The sequence below is a fragment of the Eschrichtius robustus genome, chromosome 6 (assembly GCF_028021215.1).
Source record: "Eschrichtius robustus isolate mEscRob2 chromosome 6, mEscRob2.pri, whole genome shotgun sequence".
Classification (NCBI taxonomy): Eukaryota; Metazoa; Chordata; class Mammalia; order Artiodactyla; family Eschrichtiidae; genus Eschrichtius; species Eschrichtius robustus.
Genome location: NC_090829.1, coordinates 138,174,696 through 138,192,130, shown reverse-complemented (window position 1 = coordinate 138,192,130; position 17,435 = coordinate 138,174,696). Strand labels below are relative to the sequence as shown.

General features: G+C 44.5%; 1 protein-coding gene across 13 annotated transcripts in view; it reads left to right on the top strand.

Moving 5' to 3' along the window:
* The window catches only part of SETD4 (SET domain containing 4), a 423,911-nt gene that overhangs the window by 73,531 nt on the left and 332,945 nt on the right, over positions 1-17,435 (top strand). For all 13 annotated transcript variants that reach the window (XR_011074349.1, XR_011074350.1, XR_011074348.1 and 10 more), the window contains one exon: positions 8,404-8,571. The gene's annotated coding sequence lies outside the window, so the exon portion shown is untranslated. The remainder of the gene's footprint in view (positions 1-8,403; positions 8,572-17,435) is intronic.

Here is a 17,435-nt window from a genome sequence, read left to right as displayed (position 1 = left end):
TTATTTATTCATGGCCATGCCACACGGCTGGCGGGATCTTAGTTCCCTGACCAGGGATGGAACCTAGGCCCCCTGCAGTGGAAGCACAGAGTCCTAACCACTGGACCTCCGGGGAAGTCCTCCTTATAACTTTTAGAACGAAAAGAGAAATCTGGAATAAAACTTCAGAAGAGTAGGCTGGGAAGATGGAGGGAGGCTCTGTTATTTCACAGGGCATGAAGTGAGACCAAGTTTCTTGTGGATTAAAACATGACATAGAATCCAAAGTCTCATCAAAAGAAAGTTCTATCCTGGGCCGCCCCTTCCCTCCATCCTGTTTGTGTGTGTTTTGAGCGCCTTCAATGACACAGACATTTTTTTAAAAAAATTAATTAATTAATTAATTAATTAATTAATTAATTTTTGGCTGTGTTGGGTCTTCGTTTCTGCGCGAGGGCTCTGTCCAGTTGCGGCGAGCGGGGGCCACTCTTCATCGCGGTGCGCGGGCCTCTCACCGTCGCGGCCTCTCTCGTCGCGGAGCACAGGCTCCAGACGCGCAGGCTCAGCAGCTGTGGCTCACGGGCCCAGCCGCTCCGCGGCATGCGGGATCTTCCCAGACCAGGGCTCGAACCCGTGTCCCCTGCATTGGCAGGCGGATTCTCAACCGCTGCGCCACCAGGGAAGCCCCGACACAGACATTTATTTCTCTGTCCCAGAGCAGTAGGGGGGCCGCTCGGTGGTCGCCGCTCCATGGGGTCCCCCTGGGGCCAGGCGGGGGGTGCTGGGCCTTCTGCAGTGGTGCTGCTTCATCCCTTCTCCCAGCCTCCAGGTGGAGTTGGGTGCTTACACTTGGGGAGTGCACTCTTGGCTCTCAGCGTCCGCCCAGGGCAGCGTGCCCCCAAATTCTCTACCAGAAGGGGGAAATGCAGTCCAAGTGGCCCAGCCTGGGACAGGTCAACGGGATTCAGTACATTTGAAATGAGCAGGTACCCACCTCCTCGAAGGCCTGTGGGGACACCGGTACGGCTGCAGAGAGCACAGCCGGACGTGGCAAAGGAAACCCTTGTCAAAGGTTTCCTAAAGGCAGTTGTAGGCTGGGCTTGACAGAAAACTCATTTCCCCAAGGTCCGGGAACCAAGCTTTACTTTTATATATTCAAGGGGCACCGGCCAAGCTTGGCCTTGCATCCCCGCTCTGTCAGGTTAGGGTTAGGATTAGGGTGAGATGTTAGGACAGGACTCTTGAGGGGCAGAGCGTAGGTCAGCACTCAGGGCCCGGTTTCTCCTGCAGCACCCTTTCCTCTCTCCTCCCTACTTCTCCATCCCCCAAGGCCACATCTGTTTGCACGTGGAAATCAGAGGTGCGTGTCTCTGTGTTTAGAAAGTGGGTGCTGTATGAAACCTGGAGCAGAGGGGCTTCTCCATCAGCACCAGAGGGTGTGGCCCACCTGGCTTTCATTATCTGAGGTCAGAGGTTTGAGTCGTGGACTTGACCTCCTGTTGTCACCGAGGCCCTGGCTTGAGCTTCTGCGTCTCCATCCATGACCAGGTCGTATTCCAGAGTCACTTCAAGGAGAGCGGCCCCCCTGTAAAGCCCTTTAATATTTTGGCCTAAGCTCCTGTCCCATTTGAGGCATGTAACCGATTCAAGTAGCAGCTGGGGCCCTTTGTTTATAACTCTCTCATCTCACATTTCTCAGTGGATTTCTTTTTGGAGACAGTGTTCTATGAATCACCTCTGAGATGAGAAATTATCAGCTTAGGGACTCTTCTTTTTGAATTGTCAGAATAAGAATAAACTAACTCTCTGGAGTCCTTTCTGGAGTCCTAGGCCCACCACAAAGGTGGAGATGAATTCCCCGCCCCCTGATCTGGGGACTATGTTTTATTCTCTTTTTCCCCCAAAGGGTAGCAAGGCAGTTCTCACCTGCTTCTTTCATCTCCCTACTGACTGCTGACCCTCCCACTGTTGTCCTGGTTCTCCACTTACTCTGTGTTGCTATGAGTCTCAGATTCCTCATCTGCAAAGTGGGTATAACAGCTCAAGGCTGCTGAGAGTTTGCGAGTTTCTCTGTGTGAAAGTACTTTATTGATTTAAAAATGCTATACCAATGGACATTACTTTTCTGCTAAAAAAAAAAATCCGTGAGAGGATGGGGCATTTGTCTTTCTCTGGACTCACTGCCCGGCAGTGAGAATGTCAGTCTTGATCATTGCTACCTTATTCAAGCATTTTAAAAATGAAGATCATTTCTCTCTCCTCCCCCTGGCCCTCTCTCCCTCTTCTCCCACTTTGGTCCAGGAGGCAATGAAAACTGGCTTTCACTTCTTTTTGTCTTTCCTGGTAGCCCGGTCTCACTGCTGGAGTAGCTTTCAAAGCTGTTTCTCCTTGAACCTGTGCTGTTGCCATCTGCTTTTACAAGGGTCGATAGAGGACGATGCTCTGAGCCTGTGAAGGTGTTGGAAAGCCAGACAGCCTCTGCCTTGTGCCTCACAGAGGTGGATGTGAATGTTAAAGGCAGGAATGTTTGTTTTCTCCCGGAGAAGGTCACTAATTAGGAGGCTGAAGAACCGGAGTGGGCTCAGCTCGGGGCTGGTGGAGGCTGCTGGTATATACTCAACTTCTGAGAGTGGTCTGCACTCCTGACTCGGCTCTGCCCCTAGATACGGGGTCTGTCCTCACGTCCAGTGGGGCTGGGCTGTGTTCCCAGGCTCACGGGGAAGTGAATGTCTGCACAGTGCTTTGTTTAAAAGTTTGAATCTGATTGTGCGGTTCAAGCCAGTGTGTCAGACTTCAGCCAGTGGCTTTTGGGGGAGCTTGCAGGGGTGAGAAGTTATCCAAGTACTGGGACATGGGAAGCCTTTCTGTTGATTTTCATGCACTTTGTACAGTTTTCCAAGGCTCTTGGCAGCTCAGTGGTGGCCTGATTCTTTGTGTAACACAAGGCTGCCACGGATGCGGCAAAAGAAGAGTTAGGAGCGCGTGGTTCACCGACTTGGAATCCGGACACACACGTTCTGGATTTTATTGCCAACTAACAATCTTGAGGGAGTGATTGGCTTAGCAACATAACATCTCTCCCTGAGCCTTGGTATTCCAGCTGGTTCTTCTTGAAAATTACTGCCATGGGATAACTTTTTGGTGGTCTCTGTGTGGAGAAGACAGAGAAGGATAAATGGTATGAAAATTGGCATCAGACTTGGCATTTTGGCTGGCTGTCTCAGAGGGGTAGCTGTTGTACAGAGGGATGTGCTCTGTCAAGGGTTGGAGGGAAAAAAAGATGAGCTTCTAGCTATCACTCGGCTGCTCAGGATGTCCGATTGTTGCAAGTAGAGTTGGGGAAACCCAGAAAACACTGGTGAAATCCAGGAAGCCAAGAGCACTGTGACATCAGGCGTGTGAGAGATCGAAATGGAAATTCCACTATTTAGGTGAAATCCAAGACTTTGAATAATCACAGATTCACAGGAAGTTGCAAAAAAAAAAAAATTATACAGGGAGGTACCATGTACCCTTTACCCCTGCAACATCTTGCTTAACTATAATAACAAAACTATGAAATGATGCAGAGTGCTTTTGAAACAGCTAGGTGACACATCAAGATGATGAAATCGCAGTGCTCTTGCAAAGATGGCATCGATATTTTTTTGAGCCCCTACTATGTGCCCATCCATATATGGGGTATAGGGAATGTAAACAAATCAGTCTTGGGTCCTCCACTGAGGGAGTTACAGAATAACCGGGGAGTCTGACATCAAATAAAAAAATTATGTGCATAATTCATGAATCACAGTTGTGATAAGTGCTATGAAATGAAAATAGAACCAAAAGAATAAAAGTTGATTTCGTGAAAAGATATCTTAAAACGTTTCCATGAAGTTTCATAATCTTATTTTAAGATTTGCCAAAGGTTCTACGGTAGCTGCAACTTTGAAGTTTACTCCTTGTATTACATTTATTACATTTATTATAACTGCGTCCTTTTCTGGGCTTATTTTTTTCCGATTTCTTCTTTTTTTTCCAGTCTGTGGAAGCCAAGTATGTCTTGGAATGGGCACTGATGGTTCTGCCCACAAATGACAGTTTATGAGGGTGTTTTTAATGTGCGTTAGCAATTTGGCTGCAGAAAGGGAATCAGACCTCAGAGATCCATTCCTTAATATCACCAGCAATTAGGAGTGATCACACCGAAACTGACGCCTGCCAAGAGGAGGGATTCTTGAATGTTGGTTGGTTTGGCGAGACCCAGAAACATCTTCTCGATTACAAAGCTTGCTGCCTCTGGTTTCAGAGGGCAGCTCCGGCCAGCCACACAGAGTTCATGTGCACAGGGTTCCTTCTTGTGGTTCAGCGATATGATCTAATTTGGAATCCTTATGGTTTAAGTGAAGAGAGGAACAATTACATGTATGTTCCCTGTTGAACACAACACATGGTATCCAGGCAACTCAAGTGGAACGTACGGGAGACAGCAGCTCTCCCCACCTGCTTGGTAAACTCAGCGCAGGTGGCGGAAATAATACCTAGATAAATACCACAGATCACTGAGGACATTTTCTTTAGATCAACATTTGCCCTGGGAGGTTCTCAGGTCTTTTGGCTTTGGTCAAGCAAACAGTGTGTTTCAGACAAGAAGTGGAAATCAGAGGTTTGCCAGAAATGGCCGGGGGGGAATGGCCTTTAACAGCGGTGTAGGCAGCGGAGCTTCGCTTCCGAGGTCAACTTCGGGTCTTTGTGAGATGCAGCCTAGACATAGGATACCTGCCCAAGAGGCACGTGATATCCAGAAGTGCTGAATTTCCGTCTGTTCAAGTGAAGTGTCTTTTGTAATTTCTCACTCCTCCTTTTACATTCTACATCACGGAGCCTTTCAAAATGCACTGTTGGTACAGAAGCAAGATCTCCACTTCAGGTGCTGTATTTGGCCACCTGAAAATTCCAGCCCTTGTCCTTCATCATGACTTTAAATTCGTGGGGTGGGGGAGGGGAAGCCCCCCACGATATCCGTTGCCCAAAACCTGACTTTTCTTCCCTCTATGGGGAAATTGCTGGATCTGTTGATGATCCTCTTAATGGGAATCTTTTTGTTGGACTTCACTTATATTATACATTTTAAATTATAATTTTAAGAATGATTTTTTTCCCCCAGAATGTTAGAGTGGAGTTTGGGATCCTTCGTTATTTTTAATGAGTGCTGGTGAGTTGGAGAGGTGTGCTCTTGGGCCTGGAAGCCTCATGTACTAATCTTTGCAGGCAGATGCTGTTCTAACTCTTGGAGGCACCTCCTCTATACCCCACAGGGCCTGGCATCGTGCCCTGAACATATCAGCTCTCAGTGCACGCTGCCTGATTCGCTGTTGGAAACGTGTAGCTGGATTGTACAGGTGTTAAGAGCTGGGCTTTGGAGAAGTGTTATCTGATTTTGAATCCTGCTTCTGCCACTTAGTCTTCTGAGTCCTTGGACAAACCACTTAGCCTCCCTGAGCCTCAGTTTCCTCATATGTAAAATGGGGATAATAAGACCCACCACATAGAGTTGTGAAAATTAAATGAGATGGTGCTTAACACGTTACATAGAGCCTGTGGATCGCCTTTCTCCGTGTTAGATTGTGAGCCCCATGGGGTAAGGATATGTCTCATTCACTGCTGTATCCCAATGCCTGGTACATAGTAGATGCTCAAGAAAATGCTCATTAGATGAACGAAAATGTATTATAGATTTTTCTATGATATTACTGAGTAGAGGAAGAGAACAGTTCAAAGATTTGAGGAATGAAGACATGAGACAATTCTATTTGAAACATAAAATAATGGGAGGAAATTATTTTTATCAACATGAGTTGTGTAGATGTATCTTAGTATTGGGCATTAATTCCACTTTTAAGTACATTTATTATTTTAGCTAAGAAGTCATCATTAATTTCTTAATAAAAACATTAATGATGTTTTTAGGATTCCTGAGAGAAACGGACTTAGATGTTGAAAAATCTTTGACTAATATGCATGTTTTTAATAGAATTGTGGTTTTCGGCACCAAATATGGCAGTGATGTCCCCTTTCTTTCATTTCTCTTCTTTCCCCCTCCTTCTTTCTTGCTGTCTTTCTCTGCCTCCAAAACACAACGCTATAGTGCATTGAAAACATTTCTGAGAATTAAGGATGAGGGGAATGTTAGCTTCTCAGGGAAAGTTTAAAATAAAGTCAAAATAGTGTTTTTCCTTAGGAGTTACTCAAGCTTTGTAATCCCATAGGTAATCAGTAATTTTTCTGCTCTCCAGATTACCAAAATCTGGTATCAACCTGTAGCCAGTTTGGAGCATCAATTCTTACCTGACTCAGTTGGGAACGAGGTGGGCACTCATTCAAACACGCATCGCAGAGTACCAAGTGGCTTTGCGTGTTTTAAGGACAGTTCTTCAACTCGCCACCAGATGGCAGAGGTGCTCCACTGAAGTTCACCGGGGCGTTTGCTGCGTCAAAACAGCTTTTGGCACTTTTCTCCTTTCTGGACTGGATGCTTAGCATTTTTCTGGATGCAGAAAAGAGAGCAGCTCATGAGGGCTTGTACTTAAACATTTTATGTGGGAATTAAAGTACATGTTAATACAGATTCTGGCACTTATTTGCCCACTTAAAATACCTAAAGGGTTATGTATTTTTAACCCTTAAGAGACTGGTGTTGACGTGTAATTTTAATTTTTTTTTTTTTTCTTTCTTAAGGTCAACTTTGATTTCCCATCTCCTTATTTCTAAGCCCCAGTCTGTCTTCCCCCCTTTCTTTGTGGGATTATAACGAGGCTAAGAATTAAGAACAAGAGTGTTGGAAACCCTCAGCTCTGGGTTCAAGTCCAAACTATTCCACTTGGGTGAGCCGCTTACCTCACCCATGCCTCAGGTTCCTACAGAGTGAAATGCTGGAGGGTGTGAATGAGGTGATCTAGCTGATGCCCCCAGGGCACCCGTGGTGCTCACACAGTTGTGTTTACTGTTAGCTGTGAAAAGGCACTGCAATATTTTATATCTCTGTGTAATACTTTATATCTCTGTCCGGTGCATTAAAACCTTAGACTATGCTACATTATAACTTAGCGGTGGCCCCTTTGCTTGCTGTTCCCACTCTCACCCTCACCCTTTGGGTAGGCTGCACCAGTGGTTCTCGTTGGTGGAGAAAGGGGAGTGGTATTGCCTCCTCGGGGCACAGCTGGCACTGTCCGGAGACAGTTTCGGCTGCCACAGTTGGAGAGTGGGTAGAGACTAGGGATTCTACTAAACATCCTGTAGTGCACATTCTGCAGCACCTCCCACCCTCCACCCAGCAAAGAATGATCCAGCCCCACATGTCAATAGTGCCCAGGTTGAGAGACTCCAGGCTCACTGGTACTCAGTAGAAGAAAAGTTCCCGGTATTTGATCTAGTCCTTTCAACTTGATGAAATTCCAGACATATATTGTACTAATCAGGCCTGTAGTAGACTCTGGAGCCCCAAGGATGATAAGACACAGACTCAGTCTTGGATCTGGGATTTTACTCACAAGCTAATGAGTTAGCCTCTTACTGGTTCACTGGATGCTGGCAGAAGACAGAGTCCTGGGTCAGAGACAAGGGACTTCATTATTCATGGCAGAGCAAACTGAATGAGTATCATGATGGCCTGGGTTCCCCTTGTCCTCCAAGCCCCACAGGGGCAACATGAGGGGTCCAGGGGGATGTTAGGTGTGCAGTGGGTTTGTATCATAGCCGAGGAATGCTGAGCTTGGGGAATCCACTGTTCTTATAGTAAGTGATAAGCAAGCCCGTTTTTTGTCTGGGGGGAAGACATTATCCCATCCCTCAAGGGTGTAAAGAATTATACACAAGGTGCAGAGGATACAGAGCAGGGTATTTCAGATGGGCAGCGTTTGAGAAGGCTTCACGGAGGAGGAGATATCTGAACTGGGTTTTGAAGGGTGAATAGGGTTTCAACCCATAGGCAAGGGGAGAGAATATTTCTCTCTTCTTCCCAGAAATAAGTTAACTTATCTCCTGAGCAGCTCAGCACAGGTTGTAGGGGAACAGGGAGGGCACTCTGGAAAAGTCCTGGCTGGGTTTGATTAACTAGTGAATCTGGGCGGGCTGTTGCCAATTATGTCATGCTATTGTCAACTTATGTCTCAAGGTAATTTACTATGAGCAGATAGGCTATGTTTTTTTTCAATATTTTTTAATTGAAGTATATTTGGTTTACAATGTTGTGTTAATTTCTGCTATACAGCAGAGTGATTCAGTTATACATATATATACGTTCTTTTTTTTAATATTCTTTTCCATTATGGTTTATCATAGGTTATTGAATATAGTTCCTTGTGCTATACAGTAGGACCTTGTTGTTTGTCCATTCCACATATAAAAGCTTACATGCGCTAACCCAAGCTACATTTTTCTTAGGTGATTTTTTCCCCATGCTGTAGCTGGGAGCCTGTACTGGCCCACAGGAACCAGACTTCTTTATCACCAGTAGACCCTCCTTCGGTACATGAGAGCATGTTTGGCCAAGGTTGACGGACTGGAAAGCAGGATCCAGTGGATCACCTACAGAAGGAGATGGAGAAGGAGGTAAGGGCAGGAATGTTGAGTCCAGTGAGTGAGCCTGAGAACCGTGGGGGTCAACACCAGGGCGTGATCTCTTTTTGCCCGTGGTAGTATCCTCTGGGCACACTGGCTGTACTGAAAGTATCAAAGGTGGGCAGGCAGGATATAAAATGCAGCCTAACTATTGGAGAATCCTATGTGATACCATCACAGCGTGGCCTATTATACCACAGTGGAAAACATGGTCCTAGGTTACATGCATCAACATGGATAAATCCCAGTCTTTTAATCCTAAGCCCAGAAACCATTCTATATATTTCCAGTCGGAAGGGTTTAGTACAGGAAATCAGGTCCTACAAAATTGTTGGAAGGGATGGGAGGGGGCAAAATCCAGAGATGGGGGTGCTCCTCGGAAACCAGAACACTGTAGGAAGCCACTATGGCTACCACAGACACCATCGCTGCCTGAGGAAGAGTGAAATCCACCTTGTACCACCGTCCGCCTGTCGTTGGTCATAGAACAGAAACCCCGTTGAAAGAGATTCTGGGGGTTGTGGTCCTCAGGATTCTACTTCCTGTGACAGAGCTGAGAACGAGGGGACAGGATAGTGCTGAGTGTCCCTAGACAAGAGTAACATGATGGTGAGTGACAAAGCAACTCCCAGAAGATTACCTACAACATGGTACCATTTTTTTTTTTTTTGGCTGCACCACGCAGCTTGTGGGATCTTAATTCCCCAACCAGGGGTTGAACCTGGGCCCTCGGCAGTGAGAGCGCGGAGTCCTAACCACTGGATTGCCAGGGAATCTCAACATGGTACCATTTTTATAAAGCACAAAATTAAACAACATATCGTTGGGCCATTCACGCAATGGTATGCCAGAGCTGGCTTGAACTGACTTGCGAGATCCAATAGTTAAATTTTCAGGAATTTAGCAAGGCAGTTGTTAAACACAGCTGTTATTAAAAATTAAATTATATAAGCTTACAATAAAATAATTACAGCAAAGAGAATGGTAATAAATAACTCATCACCTCCTAATTATCTTACTTATTTTACTATTATCTATGCTTTTGAGGTTATTATATCTATTGCATCTGTATGGTAAAAATCCTATAAACTGGCATGCTACCATGATCTCTTTCCAATTCAGTGTTCAGTGACATCACCTTGGTAGCTTGAAATGGGCCACTATTTATATGAAAGAAATTGGCCAGTGCTACAAATCAGGGCGTGATTGCTTTTTTTTTTTTTTTAATAAGAGTATTAGTCATATTATTTTTATTTATTTATTTATTAATTTTTGGCTGTGTTGGGTCTTCGTTTCCGTGCGAGGGCTTTCTCTAGTTGCGGCGAGCGGGGGCCACTCTTCATCGCGGTGCGCGGGCCTCTCACCGTCGCGGCCTCTCGTGTTGCGGAGCACAGGCTCCAGACGCGCAGGCTCAGTAATTGTGGCTCACGGGCCCAGTTGCTCCGCGGTATTTGGGATCTTCCCAGACCAGGGCTCGAACCCGTGTCCCCTGCATTGGCACTCAACCACTGCACCACCAGGGAAGCCCGTGATTGCTTTCTTGATTGTCTGGATATAACAAAATGACGGACTAAATGTTAATAATGATTAACAGATTAAACTTAAATGTTTGTCATGTCTGCGGCTGTTACATTGTGAATAGCACAGAAATTGAGGAAATAGCCTTCCAGTATTTGAAAACTATTATCCGATTCAACAAAGAAGTTGCTCACATCATTGATAAAAAAGTCATTTTCTACCATGCGTCTTTGTCATTTTGCTTTCTTCTTACTTGTTAATGTAAACGAAAATATCAACCAACCTTCATACCGAAACTACATTGGTTCATCTGTTGCAACCGTAGGTTGGTTGCAGTTATGAAAGTTTGGCAAAAATCAAAAATATTCTGTGAGAATCAATTGAATGTTAGAGCTTTATAATAAGGATATTATGTATTTTATTATTTGTAAACTGTATGCTATACATCCTTTGTATCAAACAATTTATAACAAACTTATTAGGATATGTGCACGTATTTTAATTTTTGGAGAGCTGATTTTTAAACATTTACCATCACATCACTGCACATATATGATGAAGCAAGGGGATGATTAACAGTATTCCAGGTAGCTGTTACCTTTGGGAGAGATCCCACATGGATATCCACTCACACCCCCTTCTGTTTTGTCTTCCTGCCCTCGTTTGCCATCTACCCAGTCGTCCAAGTTCAAAGCTGGGGAGTCGTGCAGGAATCCTCCCTCCCCCTTCACATCTCATTGCCAGCTATTGTTGATTTTTCCTTCCCAACATGTCACGGTATTTATGGTTCCAGCTGAAGGGAACCGTTTCCAGCTTGGAACCCCGTTGAGAAACGCCTCTTCCCAGTGATTCCTCTCCTAGAACACACAGGGCACTGACTGCAGTGGAGGATATAGTTGTCAGACAGAAGACAGAGGATGAAGAGTGAGCCAGAGCTGTGGGTTTTACTCAGGTTTTCAACAAAGTTGCTGTGGGCATTTATCAATCTATGGGAAGCCAACCTCTGCCAAAACAATTGATGAAGGTCTGTAATCGATACAGAAAGAAGACTTGGGGCAGCTCGTAAGGAGAGACCAAGAGTTAGGTCCCTGCGAAGAAGAAAGTGACAGCCCCGTGTCAGTCCTGGGATGCAGGGTACACAGAAGAGGATGCTCAGGGTCCACGGGGACAGATCCAGACCAGAGGATGGGGCTGCTCTCCAGGTGGAGCAAGTGAAGACTGGCACAGAGGTGGGGCTGAACCAGTGCAGCCGGCGCGTTGCCCTGACCCCAGTCAGAGGCCTCCCCGCTGTGTCCAGAGACAGAACACAGGCTCCAGGAGCTCCATCACCTCTCCACGATGCAGCTGCTTCCCAATGAAGCTCTGGAGGAGGAAGGAAGGAGGGCAGAGTGTGGACAGAAGCTGGGAAGGGGTCTCTGTGAGGACGTGACTGCTGCTTCTCCTTGGCTGCCTTCAGCATCTGTGTCCTTAGGATGTTCATCACCTGTGCCCAAGGCAGACGCCCTCTCTGCTGGGATGTGCTTTTCTATGCCACGAACAAAGCCCCCATCTGCCTCCTGCTCTTCCTCCCCCTCCGGTCTCCAGATTCTGCCCTTGCTTAGGCCGACTCCTTTCCTCTCTTCAAAGGAGAGAGGAGGGAGCTCCTTATTGCTCCGGGCCTCACCCCTTGTTGATATCAGTATCTTCTAAACATGAGTCTTAGTTGTGGACATCACTAATGCCTAAGTCACCTCCTAAGGGAATCAATATACACAGAATTTAGCTTTCCGTTTACACGGAGGGTTTACTAGCTCTGCTGTTTTCATCAAGTCCTGTATTTATTTATTTGGGGGGACTTTTTTTTTATTAACATCTTTTTCTTTTTTAACATCTTTATTGGAGTAAAATTGCTTTACAATGGTGTGTTAGTTTCTGCTGTATAACAAAGTGAGTCAGCTATACGTATACATATATCCTCATATCCCCTCCCTCTTGAGCCTCCCTCCCACCCTTCCTATCCCACCCCTCTAGGTGGTCACAAAGCACCGAGCTGATCTCCCTGTGCTATACAGCTGCTTCCCACTATCCATCTGTTTTACATTTGGTAGTGTAAATATGTCAGTGCTACTCTCTCACTTCATCCTAGCTTACCCTTCTCCCCCCTACCCTGTGTCCTCAAGTCCATTGTCTACATCTTTGTCTTTATTCCTGTCCTGCCCCTAGGTTCTTCAGAACCATTTTTTTTTTTTAAATTTTATTTATTTATTTATTTATTTATTTATTTATTTATGGCTGTATTGGGTCTTCGTTTCTGTGCGAGGGCTTTCTCTAGTTGCGGCAAGTGGGGGCCGCTCTTCATCGCGGTGCACGGGCCTCTCACCATCGCGGCCTCTCTTGTTGCGGAGCACAGGCTCCAGACGCGCAGGCTCAGTAATTGTGGCTCATGGGCCCAGTTGCTCCGTGGCATGTGGGATCTTCCCAGACCAGGGCTCGAACCCGTGTCCCCTGCATTGGCAGGCAGATTCTCAACCACTGCGCCACCAGGGAAGCCCCCCATTTTTTCTTTAGATTCCATGTATATGTGTTAGCATACGGTATTTTTTTTCTCTTTCTGACTTACTTTACTCTGTATGACAGACTCTAGGTCCATCCACCTCACTACAAATAACTCAATTTCATTTCTTTTTATGGCTGAGTACTATTCCATTGTTTGTATGTGCCACATCTTCTTTATCCATTCATCTATTGATGGACACTTAGGTTGCTTCCATGTCCTGTTTATTGTAAATAGTGCTGCAGTGAACATTGTGGTACATGAGTCTTTTTGAATTATGGTTTTCTCAGGGTATATGTCCAGTAGTGGGATTGCTGGGTCATATGGTAGTTCTATTTTTAGTTTTTAAGGAACCTCCATACTGTTCTCCATAGTGGCTGTATCAATTTACATTCCCACCAACAGTGCAAGAGGGTTCTCTTTTCTCCACACCCTCTCCAGCATTTATTGTTTGTAGATTTTTTGATGATGGCCATTCTGACCGGGATGAGGTGATACCTCATTGTAGTTCTGATTTGCATTTCTCTAATGATTAGTGATGTTGAGCATCCTTTCATGTGTTTGTTGGCAATCTGTATATCTTCTTTGGAGAAATGTCTATTTAGGTCTTCTGCCCATTTTTGGATTGGGTTGTTTGTTTTTTGATATTGAGCTACATGAGCTGCTTGTATATTTTGGAGATTAATCCTTTGTCAGTTGCTTCGTTTGCAAATATTTTCTCCCATTCTGAGGGTTGTCTGTTCGTCTTGTTTATGGTTTCCTTTGCTGTGTAAAAGCTTTGAAGTTTCATTAGGTCCCATTTGTTTATTTTTGTTTTTATTTTCATTACTCTAGGAGGTGGATCAAAAAAGATATTGCTGTGATTTATGTCAAAGAATGTTCTTCCTATGTTTTCCTCTAAGAGTTTTATAGTGTCTGGCCTTACCTTTAGGTCTTTAATCCATTTTGAGTTTATTTTTATGTATAGTGTTAGGAAGTGTTCTAATTTCATTCCTTTACCTGTAGCTGTCCAGTTTTCCCAGCATCACTTATTGAAGAGGCTGTCTTTTCTCCATTGTATATTTTTGCCTCCTTTATCAAAGATAAAGTGACCATATATGCGTGGGTTTATCTCTGGGCTTTCTATCCTGTTCCATTCCTCTATATTTCTGTTTTTGTGCCAGTACCATACTGTCTTGATTACTGTAGCTTTGTAGTATAGTCTGAAATCCGGGAGCCTGATTCCTCCAGGTCTGTTTTTCTTTCTCAAGATTGCTTTGGCTCTTCGGGGTCTTTTGTGTTTCCATACAAATTGTGAAATTTTTTGTTCTAGTTCTGTGAAAAATGCCATTGGTAGTTTGATAGGGATTTCATTGAATCTGTAGATTGCTTTGGGTAGTATAGTCATTTTCACAATGTTGATTCTTCCAATCCAAGAACATGGTATATCTCTCCGTCTGTTTGTATCGTCTTTAATTTCTTTCATCAGTGTCTTATAGTTTTCTGCATACAGGTCTTTTGTCTCCTTAGGTAGGTTTATTCCTAGGTATTTTATTCTTTTTGTTGCACTGGTAAATGGGAGTGTTTCCTTAATTTCTCTTTCAGAGTTTTCATCATTATTGTGTAGGAATGCAGGAGATTTCTGTGCGTTAATTTTGTATCCTGCTACTTTACCAGATTCATTGATTAGCTCTAGTAGTTTTCTGGTAGCATCTTTAGGATGCTCTACATATAGCATCATGTCATTTGCAAACAGTGACAGTTTTACTTTTTCTTTTCTGATTTGGATTCCTTTTATTTCTTTTCCTTCTCTGGTTGCTGTGGCTAAAACTTCCAAAACTATGTTGAGTAATAGTGGTGAGAGTGGGCAACCTTGTCTTGTTCCTGATCTTAGAGGAGATGGTTTCAGGTTTTCACCACTGAGAATGATGCTGGCTGTGGGTTTGTCATATATGGCCTTTATTATGTTGGGGTAAGTTCCGTCTGTGCCTACTTTCTGGAGAGTTTTTATCATCAGTGTTGTTGAATTTTGTTGAAAGCTTTTTCTGCATCTATTGAGATGATCATATGGTTTTTCTCCTTCAATTTGTTAATATGGTGTATCACATTGATTGATTTGCGTATATTGAAGAATCCTTGCATTCCTGAGATAAACCCCACTTGATCATGGTGAATGATCCTTTTAATGTGCTGTTGGATTCTGTTTGCTAGTATTTTATTAAGGATTTTTGCATCTATGTTCAGCAGTCATATTGGCCTGTAGTTTTCTTTTTTTGTGACATGTTAGTCTGGTTTTGGTGTCAGGGTGATGGTGGCCTCGTAGAATGAGTTTGGGAGTGTTCCTCCCTCTGCTATATTTTGGAAGAGTTTGAGAAGGATAGGTGTTAGCTCTTCTCTAAATGTTTGATAGAGTTTGCCTGTGGAGCCACCTGGTCCTGGGCTTTTGTTTGTTGGAAGATTTTTATTCACAGTTTCAATTTCAGTGCTTGTGATTGGTCTGTTCGTATTTTCTATTTCTTCCTGGTTCAGTCTCGGAAGGTTGTGCTTTTCTAAGAATTTGTCTGTTTCTTCCAGGTTGTCTGTTTTTTTGGCATAGAGTTGCTTGTAGTAATCTCTCATGATCCTTTGTATTTCTGCAGTGTCTGTTGTTAACTTCTCCTTTTTCATTTCTAATTCTATTGATTTGAGTCTTCTCCCTTTTTTTCTTGATGAGTCTGGCTAGTGGTTTATCAATTTTGTTTATCGTCTCAAAGAACCAGCTTTTAGCTTTATTGATCTTTGCTATTGTTTGCTTCATTTCTTTTTCATTTATTTCTGACCTGATCTTTATGATTTCTTTCCTTCTGCTAACTTTGGCAGTTTTTTGTTTTTCTTTGTCTAATTGCTTTAGGTGTAAGGTTAGGTTGTTTATTTGAGATTTTTCTTGTTTCTTGAGGTAGGATTGTACTACTATAAACTTCCCTCACCAAGTCCTGTATTTAAAAGCCTCTGGTCAATGTTCAGCAGTAAGACCTGGCCCGGGTAGACCCAACTTTAGTAATGCGGTCAGGGTTCTGTAGCCTGAGCTCGGCACAACCTGGGAAAAATAATGATTTTACAGCATGAGGCTCAGCTTCCTTTGAGTGTGTTCCAGGTTGTGTAAAGACAGATGGCAAATAAATAAAAGTGTGTTTGTAGCTGGTAATTTGGAATTTGGAATGTAAAGGCACTACCCAGTCAAGGCAACCACAATATCCACAGATGTAAAAGGGCTTGACTCCACTTAATGAGAAAATGCAAATTAAAGACAAGGCTTCGTACTTTCTCCCACAGAGCAAGAAGCCAAGCAGTCCTGCCCCCAAGGAGACAGGCTCCAAGTTCATTGTGGCCTCCTCTGGGAGGCTGACCATGCCCAGAGTCAGACCTCAGGTGGCCTTGGCCTTGAAGACACTGTACTCTTCTATCCCTTCCTTCTGCTGCAGCATCCCCTGGTGCTTTGAGCTGGAAATACTCCTCCCAGCGCCAGCCCCAAGGAGCCTCTCTATTTAGCAAAAGCCCCTGGCCAGCCCTCTTCCCCTAGAACACGAGGAGGCTGCAACACTTCTCAAACCTACATCTCCCCCGCTGACACTAGAACATTACTTAAGGGAAGAATGCCAACTGGTTATTATTCAACAGTCTGCAATCTCACAGGAGTCATTCATTCCTTTTTTTTTTTTTTTTTTTCTGCACCCCATCTCATCCTGCCTCAGCAATTAGATAATGTGAGTGGGCATATACCCTGTTAAACAGCTGCTGGGAATTCTCCTTAGGAGCAAGAGGTGATGTGCGCTTTTGTGGGTGCTGACTTGTGCGTTTCCTGTGCTTAAGATTGCAAAGTACGAAAGTCCTGATCACTGGGCGGAGACAGGCAGAGCGGGCCAGGCAGGGTGCGCAGCGAAGGCTGCGGAGAAATGAGGACTCCAGGGAGAAGCATTTCATGCCGGCCCCTTGCCAGGGGGCCAGCTGCATGGCCATTTCCTGTTGCAGCGGTGCTGCCCGGCCTCCGTCTGGTCCTAGTCCTGGAAGGGAAACACTGGCTGATTCTCTAGTACATTTATCATTTTCAGGCTTTGTGACTAACCACAAAGCTGGATGGAACATTCTCTTAAGAAATGGAAGCATCCACCGTTGATCAAAAGGCATCACTCCGCAGCTATTTGTAATTTGGCTGCCGTGCCAGGAGCTGCTTGGCCTTGGCTGAGGGTGCGGTGGCTCTCATCACAGGGCACCGAAATTCTCTGCACTGTTTGCTCAGCTGCTGTCTGTTTAGAGAGCTATTTACAGTCTCCCATAGAAAGGAAAGCTTTCCATTCTTGGAGAAACCACAGTGATTAAGTACATATAAGAGAAAAGCATTATGATGACTAATCAGAACAAAATCAATGAGTCCCTTTCTGCATTATAAATGATGAGGCTTAGAGTCCACAGCTTTTAGCAAGAGTGCGGGTGTGACTTTGGGGTGGGAGAGGAGAGGGCAGAACCGCACAAAGGCCAGTGAGCACAGGACTTGCCAGCTGGGAAAAGGACTGAACTTTAATGACCCGATTAAATGCCCCTTTAAAATCTGACCCGGGAAATTCTTAACCTTTGTAATAGGGGAAAATAATATCTGAGGAAGCAAGAATTTTTGGTTAGCTTCTATGCAGTCATTTGAGGCCACCCAACCTAAACTCTCTGTCCTAAGGGATGCTTTCTACAAAACCTGCCTTGAAACTTGAAGAATCTCATGTTCCTCTAAATTTTCACGCAGCCAAAAAAGTGGGAAGACACCTTTGTAGGAAAGCTTCAGTGGAAAGCTTCTACC